Genomic DNA, 10,717 nt, shown 5'->3' on the forward strand with positions numbered 1-10,717 from the left:
AGTTGTAGTCATAGGTATTTTTAAACTTATGTTCGGCACTCGGTACGACAATATGAGTACGGGAACTACGTCCTACACAGGATACCAATTACCAATACTACTATGGTACCTCTATGGCTCTATTAATATATATGTATACACAAATTAGATAAAACAATATCGATTAGTGTATTTTTTTATTTTACGAAAAAACTCAAAATCAAATTAACTTCCATAACTTTAACAATATTATAAAATGGTATTAAAAAAAACATTGTTTCTTACGATTAAAAGAAGCATGTGCAATAAATTATTTTCAGAGTTTTTTCTTTTTTCTAATTTTCTTTTCTTTGCCAAAGGAAACTCGACAATTATTAAGATAAATACAATACAATACAATAAGGTACGTCGATACATATTATATTATATAGTATTATAAATTATTCCTTATATATTATTTGAGTCGTACTTATGGCGACTATCTCTTTATTTTAAATTCAGAGTGGAGCGATTGATGTAATGATTTTAGAATGATGTGTATTTTATTTTATATTCTTTGTCTCTGTCATCATCTTACGGGGCAGTAAAATTGAGAACCACAAAAACTTCTTATGAGTGCTTGAAGTTAGAACTTTGACTGTTTGTCAAAATCGTGAGAATATAGAAATTATTTTGTAATTAGAAATTCATATAACAATTCACACCAAATTTTTCTTTTCATAGCGAACATTAGAAAATTGAATTCAAGATTCTTGATCAGTTTTTTTTACCATTTACAAAAAAAAAAGCTTACAGAAGTTACTCGAGTTAATTTTTTATGATATTTTAAAGTTCATATTTTTACAACATTTACAGGATCACCTGTAAATTAAAGACTTATCATTGGTCGATTCTCTTATTTTGTTGCCATTCAATAACGGAGACCGTAGGATACTTGACATTTTTACCAAATGTTTATTATATCATATTTTTATAAGTACGTGATAATATTTTGTTTTTTTTGTTTTTTGCTGAAAAAGTTTTACACCACAGTGACTGCCTGCAGGATTATAAAAATAAACCAAAATGTATTAACAATAAGTTGAATTTCGTAGTTCATCTTTTAAGTTGTCACAAAGATAATAGAATTTGTGGCAAGTTTATTGCCCGAGCCATTATCGTGTCTGTATAAATTGTGCATGTGCTGTATCCAAATATGCATTGTATTATACCTATAGGCTATAATCTATATCGTATACCATTCATGAAAAAATATGTGGTATTGACGAGTCCTCCGTCTGTCCGGTATAGTGTTTACAAAACAAAAAGTGAAGTTAAAAATCCTAATCGTAATGACAGTTCGTTTCTTAAGTTTGCAGTTGCCACTCGTAAACTTAAACAGGCGATTGTGTGATACGAGCAAGTTGTTTTATCGTATATTAGTGATACTCAATTGTGATAGAATATTCAATAATAACTTTCAGGGTTAGTGCATGTTTAAAACGTGTTTTAAGGTCTCAAACGTTGAAACGAGTTTTTATTTCGATCATTCTTCCAACCAAAGTACCTACCAAGCCTATTAGTTATTACGTATTCATTTATTACTTATTAGTTATTATATAGAAGAAATTATCATTTATTAATTTACCATTTATATTATATACATATTTTTACCACTATATATTATTACGATTTATAATATTTATGGATAACACTAAAATAGAACATAGTGGTATTTTAAAAAGAACATGGATAACCCATAGCTTGTTATCGGAAAATTACTGCCAAATGCACTATAAAAAAATATAGTCACCAATTCACCATATTGTAGGATACACCGCCTGACACACCGCCATCACTAGGATTCATTTTTCGTATACACTACACAATGATATTATATAAAGGCATCATTGAATTCAAATTTAACACATCCATTACAGTGACCCACTCGACATCTACTATACAGCAGTGTGGTTCCCACTGTCCCATTTGTATAAGGCCCACCACTAGCCGGCTGGGGAGCCAAAATAGTGGTAGGGGCCACGCCCCGGGTTGATCCACTGACATCAACCAAAAACTTAGTCAGTACCACGGGAGAGGGGAGCCCCACCGCGCACAGATACGGCCAGCCGGAGCTGTGCGTGGTGCCCCTCAAGGTTGAGGAGCCTACCTCGGCTGAAACGTGGTGGCTGTGGGACAGGCGCCAGATAGTAGTACATAAACCACAACACCTAGTGGGAGGTCCGGTACCCAAGGTGGCACTTAACTGAGTCATCCCGGCCCTCAGAAAAGGTACGGGCCCTCCGGGGCCCGGTGCTGGTGGTCCACAGACGACCCTAGGCCGTAGGCGGTTAGCCGTCGACGTCCTAGCTCCACCTCCGCCCGTAAGTAGCGCCCAGCGCTAAGGCACGGACGGATGGCGGTAGGCGAGAGCCACAAAACCCGGAGACTCCTGTCCCATTTGTATGTTTTGTATTAGACGTAGCTAATCGGTTAAACGTGCATGAATTTATGACTTGTTTACTAGTTGGCTAAACAGTTGAAACTTGATAAATATTTTTAAAAAATACGATCTACAGCAGGGGGGGCTTGTTTAACACATGCATTTCTTTTTTGTACTTACGGTAGTTATTTATTAGTTTATTACAGACTGCAGTTTACCACACTAAACAGAAATCGTTTCTATTCTCTCCAACAAAAACAAAGATTGTAAACGATTAGTTTTCATACGAGTCTATACCTATTATATAGTGTTGCGCTGATAGCCTAAAAATAAAATTAAGAAAAACAACCGTTGTGCTGTGTAGATACCTAGTTGATTTTGTGTGTACCTCACACTGAGACACTGTAAATTGTAATGGCTATGTAAAATCATTATATATAGGTACCTACACAAAATAATTCTATGAGGAGACGATAACAGTAGGTATATACATATATCAGCTACTATTTTTAAGGATATTTTACTATATATCTGAGCGCATGGCACTATGGAAATACGTCAGGTCAAGACGGCAAGTTGAAAGTGCTTGCTGTATATTAATAATAATAATAATTTATCTAATCCATCCACAAAATAAGCAAATAATAATTGAGATTACTTGTAGCAAAATTAGATGAAATTTCAGTCGTTATTTAGGGGCTAGGATGCTAAGATATTTATTTGTATATAATGCGACTCTACCCGGGTTAAAACTTAAAATAAATCTATCTTTCTATCATTTTTTCGTTGCTTCAGGTGAAATATATAATATATATAAATTATAATAGGTATAAAGTACAAATCCCGTATGAACACAATATAACAATGATAACTTTTAGGATTTGCCATATTTTCTTAATTTTGGACATATTTTGATGTAAACACAAAAAACTGGTTTACTTATCACTGTGTAATGTGCATAGAAAATAATATAGACAATAGATCTTATACCTAACCTACCTATGGAAAATAATCACATTAGGGATATCTATAATCTCCATGGCTGAAACGTTTCAAGTCTGCGATAAATATTTTTAGATTCTGAGCGAAGCGATGAATGTATTGATTTTATAATGATGTGTGTTTTTATTTTTATTTTTTTATTTTTGTGTCTGTCATCACCTTTTAGGACAGTAAAAATGCTTGGATTTTCTTCAATAGTAACTTTTCTGATAGCTGGAAAGTGAATCTAGTTGATACTTTGGGGGGTCAAAAGTAAAAATTTCAAAAGCGATGTGAAAAACAAAAGAAAAATGAAGGAAAAACTGGAATTTTTACGCAAAATCTGCAGTTTTCGAGAAAATCGATTTTGGTTTTTGGTAGAATGTTTATATTAGCATTTTCTATACACCATAACATTTTCCAAATATTTTGACTTATTTTGAGCTGTTTACGGACATTTTCAGTTTCCATTTTTTTTAGTTTTTTTTTCTATAAATATCAATAAAATTTTATCTGTTGGGTAAAAAAGCTTGAAAGTTTAATAGAAGGCTCCTAGTAACACTAAAGTTCATAATACTCGCCTGCCACTAGCTGCCGTAGGTACTGCTGTAGTATATTTAATACAATGTTATAAAAATATCGACAAATAATATAATCCATGTAAAATATAAATATATATTTAATAGATATTGAAAAATTCCAATTTCATAACGTTTATCTTTATTGCCGGTGCCTGTTCGTATGGTTAAAACCTCGGTTAAAACTTAAAATATGTTTATTGTGATTATCATAATAATATGACATAATAACAGTTGAAAAATATATATTTTTATGTTCAAATTTGGACGAAATTATATATTTAAACGATGAAGAACAATTTTAGTTTTGTGTTATTTTTTAAATATATTATTCGTGGGTATTTGCAACTTCTAATGTATATTATTATAATATACAAATAATATTAATTCAACTTACCGGCTACCGTATTATTAAAAATAATAATGTTAAATTAAAAATATCCTTGGCTGACAAACCGTCTCAGAATCATTTTTCGTATACAATGATATTATTTCATTGAATTAAAATTTAACACCATTCATTACAGTGACACACTTGTAACCTAAAACTGTGCAGCAGAGTGACATTCACTTACTTGCTTTTTAAGTATGCAGTATGCAGATATCATAGGTAAGTACTAAGTACTAGTAGATATTAATACTATATATACTATTGTACTATACATAGTGTATTAGTGTATTGGATTAATTGGTAATTACTGAGTAATATTACTAAATTTCCTCTTTCAGCTACATTTTATTAGAAAGATAAATTTAATCTAGGTATGTTTTCTTAGAAGTTTATCATGGTTCTTTTCAATTGGAAATTTGATAAAATTAGTTTTTTAAATATATATTTTACAGGATAACAAAATAGAAAAAATTAAACTATTCAAATAATCAATTCAACAATTCTTAAAAAATTATGTTTTTATATTATTTAAAATAAAATGTATTTTTATCATGCATTCTACGAATCAGAATACTGATATGAAATACTAAAACGTGTTTAAGAAAATATATAGTGACAAAATATCAAAGTTAACCCGAAACCCGAACCATGCTTAGGTACATTATGAATGTGCGTTTTAAACAGTATTATCAGTATTGGACATTTATTTAGTTTTTCAATCTTATTATTCTTCTTAAATACTGTCCATTGGCACTGATCCCTATGTTTAGGTCAGTCCACGGCCTGACAATTTGTTTTAAACATGTTGACGGCCGACGGGGACCGAATGGCTAAATTATTTACAATTTATACAGGAATATATACTAAATGTACCTATGATTACTGATTACCTACCTACTTAATGTAAATAAAGGATAAATGTATACTTATTTATACAATTTTATACATTTATGGTTTAGCCTTATAAGATAATATAATGTATACAATATAAATTATTAATATTTACATATAGCAATAGCTCTAAATACTTTCTACATAACTCAAATTAAATTAGGTAAGGGTAATAAATATTTATGCCTCGTATCAATTGCAAAATTGCAATGTATTGCGTTATCAATATTTCTTTTGAAAGTTAAACAAATTAAACTTTCCCATATTGTTGGTCTGTACGAAGTAAATCTATAAACTGGCGGTGCATTAAGGGCTTGGGGCTGTTGTAATTTCATTTGGCCCGAGTTGTTTTTTAGAAATTCGCCGCCACTGAATTACTGCCTACAATTGATATTGAACCATTTGAACCCCTTAAAAATCGTTACTTTATAGTTCCTTGCACTTAAAGCATATTTAATTTTCTTTGAATTGCATTAAATATTTAGCAGTGGCGTGCTCAACTTTTTACTATGGGAGGGGATAGACAATATTTTATTTTATTTTATTGTTGATGCCTAGTGGTAATAAATAAATGAAAATAAAAATAATGTAGGTACTTATTGATTGGTATGCATATTTAATTATTTAGGGAGTCATAAATTAGGTCTGTAAGTAATGGAGGATATTATATTTTTATACCAACAATTATAATTATTATCTTTGTCGGTGGAAAAGGTGAGAAAATGAGAAATAAAAGATTAAAACTACTATGGACTATGATAATTGGTTGTTATCAAAAACTGTAGTCGGTATTAACCACGGTCTTATAGAAGATATTGTAATACGATATTCTATAGAAACAGTAGTAACTGGTAGATTTAAGAAAAAAGGTTCAGCTCCGGATCTCTAATAATATAATTACTTGAGAGTTGAGATTAGAGCAACATTTACGTTTTCAATATAATAAATAATTACGATTAATTAGAAATACTATACCAACAAATTCTTTGAAAATTGTATCGAATATAGCTTTATCAAAATATTCATATTGAAAGAGAACTTCAGGAAACCATAATGTTATATAGTAATATGCAAAAATCAATAAAAAAAAAAGGTGGGCAAGAGGGTATCGCTCTGTTGTATTTGTCACTATAATAGAATGTGTTAAATTTGAATTCAATGATTTAAAATCGTTGCATACGAAAAACTTTTATGAGTGAAGACGGTCTGTCGCCTATATTACTAAGTATTTTAGATTCTGAGTGAAGCGATGAATGTATTGATTTTATAATGATGTGTGTTTTTATTTTTATTTTTTTTTGTGTGTGTCTGTCATCACTTTTTAGGACAGTAAAAGTGCTTGGATTTTCTTCAATAGTAACTTTTCTGATATGGAAGTGAATCTAGTTGATACTTTGGGGGGTCAAAAGTAAAAATTTCCTAATCGTTTTCAAAAGCGATGTGAAAAAAAAAGAAAAATTAAGGAAAAACGGGAATTTTTACGCAAAATCTGCAGTTTTCGAGAAAATCGATTTTGGTTTTTGGTGCAACTCTACAACAAATGACCGTAGGTACATGAAATTTGGACTGAATGTTTATATTAACATTTTCTATACACCATACAATTTTCCAAATATTTTAACTTATTTTGAGCTGTTTACGGACATTTTCAGTTTTTTTTTCTATAAATATCAATACAATTTTATCTGTTGGGTAAAAAAGCTTGAACGTTTAATAGAAGGCTCCTAGGTTATTTTTTTAAAGGCAGATGAAAAAAATTAAATCCTTAGTCACAGTTTTTATTTATAAGCATTTAAAGTTCAAATATTGACAAAATACGGAAAAATCACGAAAATTAGCAAATTATTTTGAGTGGAGAATTCATAAAAAATTTTCTTTTTAAATCTAAGATTTGAAAATGTAATATAAGATTACTTATAAGTTTATGTACCTTTATCAAAAAAAAAAATGTCTACCAGAAAGTCAAATTAAATTTTTATGAGCGTTTGAAATTCATATTTTTACAACATTTTATATTACTCGATTTCTCAAGTAACGATTTTGCTATTTTGTTGTTATTCAAAAACGAATAACTTTAGATACATGAAAATTTTACTGAATGTTCATATTTTCATTTTCTATACACCTACAATTTTTAAAATATTTTGACTCTTTTTGAGTCTTTTAAATTTTTTTAGTTTTATTTTCTATAAATATTAATACAATTTTATTTGTTGGGTAAAAAAGCATGAAAATTTAATGCAAGGCTCCTGATATATTGTTACAACAGCAGTTGAAAAATATTAAAAATACATAGGCACAGTTTTTTTTTATAAGCATTTAAAGTTCGAATTTTGAAAAAATTTATCAAATTTAAAATTTAATAATTATTTTGTAGTTAAAAATGTATAAAATGTTAAATTTTATAGCTAAGGATTGAAAATTTAAAACAAGGTTTCAAAAGAGGTTATATATAAATTACTTTATTCACAATAATATCATCAAATATACTTGGTAATATCATAGGCTGACTGACCGTTTTCGCTCAGAATCGTTTTTCTTATAATGATATTATATCATTGAATTCAAATTTAACACCATCTATTACAGTGACCCACTTGTCACCTACTGTACAGCAGAGCGACATCCACTTACCCACCTTTTTTATGATATTATTGCTATATTAAAATAATTTTTTTTAATTTTAATAATTCAATAGGTTGAATTAACTTTGCCCAAAGACATTGAATTTGAAAACACCATTGTGTGTATTAAATATAATAATATATTTAAAAGTCCCCAGCACCAACGAATAATATTTCCAAATTACAACAAAATTTCTATGTTCATCAACATTTTAAATTAAAATGACTAAAAAAACTGTGTTTGTATTATTTTAGATTTGTTGGTCACAGTATAAACTACTTATTAGAAGACTTGAATTACATTTTCAATCCTTAGCTTATACATATTAAATACTTTATAAACTTTGAACTATAAAATTATTTGAACATTTTTGAAATTCTAATAAATTTTGTCAACATTTGGACTTTAAATGTTTCTAAAAAAAATCGTATCTATTTATCTTTAATATTTTTCAATTACTATAATAACAAATTATGAGGTACCTTGTATTACATTTTCAAGATTTTTGACTCAGCAAAATTTGTTTTTTGATGTTTAAAAAAAAAAACCTATACAAATTTTAAATTTTAAATATCTAAAAGTTACTCAACATGAGTCAAAATATGTTGGAAATTTTATCATGTACAGACATTGACATTGTTATCATTTGGTGAAAATTTCATGTATCGATGGTTATTCATTTTCAGTTACACAGTAATTTTTTGGTGTTTTTCCTAACATTTTTGAAAAGTTCTGGGAAATTTCAACTTTTATCTCTTAAAAGCACTTAGCTAGATCCTAGTTTCTATCTGAAACCCAGTCAAAGTTGAAAATCAAAGTATTTTTTCTACTGCTTATCGTGTATATATTGTATACACTATACATAGTACATGTACATTGTACATATACAAAAAATAAAAACACACAGGATTGTAAAATCAATAGATTAATAGTCATACATTTAAAGAAATACAAAGAAATTATAATTTAAAAAAAAAATGTAGACAAGTTTATACGCTAATAACCTTTGTTATTGAAATTAATTGATCAATAAAAATTAAAATTAAAAAATACATTCATCGCTCCGTTCACAATCTAAACTGTATAAATACTACTCGATTGTAAAGCTTCTCTGTTCTTGTGGTAAAGTATCTGTCATTAATATTGTAATATTTACAATCGTAGACGATATTATTATACTCAAACATAAATACGTGCGTATAGATTATGAATATGCGGGTATGCGTTTAAGATATTATTATTTATAATTATTATTACTTATTAGTTTATTACTTATTACCAAAGACTGTGCACACAATATGGGTACATGACACATTTGTGTGTAATGATTAGATACGAGCAATTTGTCAGTCCAAATCGATGATACAAAAAACGCACTCCATGCGGGATAATAATAGTAATAACTAATAACTATATCAGTGATAATATAGTGTAGACTTCTAACGCGCTTTTTTTCACATCGGTTTGAATAAACGATTTCTTGATTCATAGTTTATATTTGCTTTGTTGAATCCGCCACTGTCTCGAAGATAGTCTAAAACCGTTATTGAAAACAATTTATAGCTTTGTTCCAACGATGTAGTAATTTTGTAGTACATTTTACATGTTAACTATATAGTTACTTTAGTCTTTAATGTTATAACATGACTTTAAATGGATAATTATATACAACTGACTAAATCAAATTAAAAAATAAAGCGCAAGGTGGATAATTTGTATATATGACACCTTCACGCAGTCACACCCATACGCCGTAGGTATATGCTAAACATAGTTATAAATGAGTATATGACTAATGAATAATAATCGTCGGACCAAAAAATGTGGCGATAACAGATTAAAGGTATTTAAGATGCCTATATATTACTCCTTTAATCACGTTAGCTACATACCAGTCACCTTCAAAAATTCATGATTTAATGATAATTAAATGATTTATTTAATAAAAAAAAATTAAGGAGCTTTTATTGAAAATTTACTTTATAGAATGCTAAGTAATTATACAATTTTTATTTTTTATTTATTTAGTGTATTAATACAATTATCCATGTAATAAATAGTAAGGTAGGTAAGTGTATCAATGTTTATTTTATTTATTATGCGATAAAAATAGGTTTCTTTTAAAAATCCGTTAATCATTTTTATATGGATCTACAATAAACCAATATTATTAAGATCGAGTACCGGTATAAAAGCTATCAGCGAATAGTGTGATTAGTGTGAACGAGGAAAACTATAGAAAATATGAAAATCACGCTGATGCATTTTAAAAACTCGCCATCGGCGATCGGCGTTTGGTTGTCCTATATGTATAATACAGGACCTATTTATCATAGAAATGAGTCATTACACATTACTAATTTACTGTTAAAAATACATTTCATTTTAAATGACACAGTGCACACTAGTAGCTGCCTCAAAGGTTTAAAAAATATGCGAATTCCCTCACATCTTTGCTGTAAATAAAAAGGTTATTTTACACTAGTTGTTTCTGATGGTGAGGTAAGTTCATAATTATGTACGAGTTGCCTCCCAAAAATGTTCACACTAGTTGCCTGTCATATTACATAATTAAGTAGTGGTTTATAAACTTTTCTAAATACTTTTATCATACTACATAAATAAATATGTTCCTATTACCTTTATATAATAATATAAATATGTATATAATATATTGTTTTATAACTATAAAAATTAAGTTTACAGGTGTATTCTAGTTTTAGTGTAGGTACCTCAGTTTGTTGCGGTCGGTGAAGCTTTGTGAACTATTCGACCGAAAAAAAATGATTTCATTTTAAATTCATTACTTGTTAAAAAAAGAAACGTATGAATAAAAAAGTAATTTAATTG

Source organism: Metopolophium dirhodum, chromosome 3 (assembly GCF_019925205.1).
Source record: "Metopolophium dirhodum isolate CAU chromosome 3, ASM1992520v1, whole genome shotgun sequence".
In the NCBI taxonomy this organism is placed as follows: domain Eukaryota; kingdom Metazoa; phylum Arthropoda; class Insecta; order Hemiptera; family Aphididae; genus Metopolophium; species Metopolophium dirhodum.